This window comes from Mastomys coucha, unplaced genomic scaffold, assembly GCF_008632895.1.
Source record: "Mastomys coucha isolate ucsf_1 unplaced genomic scaffold, UCSF_Mcou_1 pScaffold21, whole genome shotgun sequence".
NCBI classification, from domain to species: Eukaryota; Metazoa; Chordata; class Mammalia; order Rodentia; family Muridae; genus Mastomys; species Mastomys coucha.
In genome coordinates, this window is record NW_022196904.1 from 124,810,803 (window position 1) to 124,811,658 (window position 856).

Here is an 856-nt window from a genome sequence, read left to right on the forward strand (position 1 = left end):
ACTGAAGCTCCCTTCTGTGATAACTCCAGCCTGTGTCAAGTTGACACACAAAATTAGCCAGTACACCTGGTGAAAGAAGGAGTGAGAAAGTCTGTAGAGGGCCATCCAAATGGCAAAGTGGGACAAAGTGCTGGCTGGCAGTCCTAATAAACCTGAGTTCAATCCCTGGGACCTACACAGTGGAAAGCAGAGAAGTGACTCCTGCAAGTTGTTCTCTGACTTCTACAAGTACACTGTGGCATATGCTCTCTCTCTCTCTCTCTCTCTCACACACACACACACACACACACACATACACACACACACACACACACACACACATACACAATTGGTTAATTCAACAATACATTCTGAAAAGTCTGACTGTGCAGCGCCCTGCTAGGAGCAACTATGACCAAACACTGACCAGGAGGTTGAGCAAATTGAATATTGGCTTGAAGGTTTGTTGTGTAACTTTTCCTGAGGAGATATGAGCAAACATCTAATTACTCAACAGAGGACACCCACTATAGATCCAAGAAATGACTGTATCCATATCTAGCTTGGTGAACCAGTAAGTTTTGGGGGATTACTTAGGGAAGCATGGGTGACTCAGAGGCAGCTGCTTCACTGGAAAAGCCCACTCCAGCCTGGGTGACAACTCATGAAAGCTCTACCTCACAGTCTCCTGCACAGTTTGTAGGCAGCTCCACTTAAGAGTCCCTCCGTAATATCATCCTGAGTGAGGTAACCCAATCACAAAAGAACAAACACGGTATGCACTCTCTGATAAGTTGTTACTAGCCCAAAAGTTCGGAATACAGGAAGAACAACCCACAAACCACAAGGAACTCAAGAAGAAGGAAGACCAAAAGGT

The 856-nt window shown here is 45.4% G+C and overlaps 1 protein-coding gene and 1 long non-coding RNA gene across 9 annotated transcripts in view; one reads left to right on the forward strand and one right to left on the reverse strand.

Moving 5' to 3' along the window:
• The window catches only part of Ptpre (protein tyrosine phosphatase receptor type E), a 151,085-nt gene that overhangs the window by 107,914 nt on the left and 42,315 nt on the right, over positions 1 to 856 (forward strand). The gene's annotated exons all lie outside the window — the stretch shown is intronic.
• Positions 1 to 856, reverse strand: part of LOC116103134 — an 11,606-nt gene that overhangs the window by 2,339 nt on the left and 8,411 nt on the right. The gene's annotated exons all lie outside the window — the stretch shown is intronic.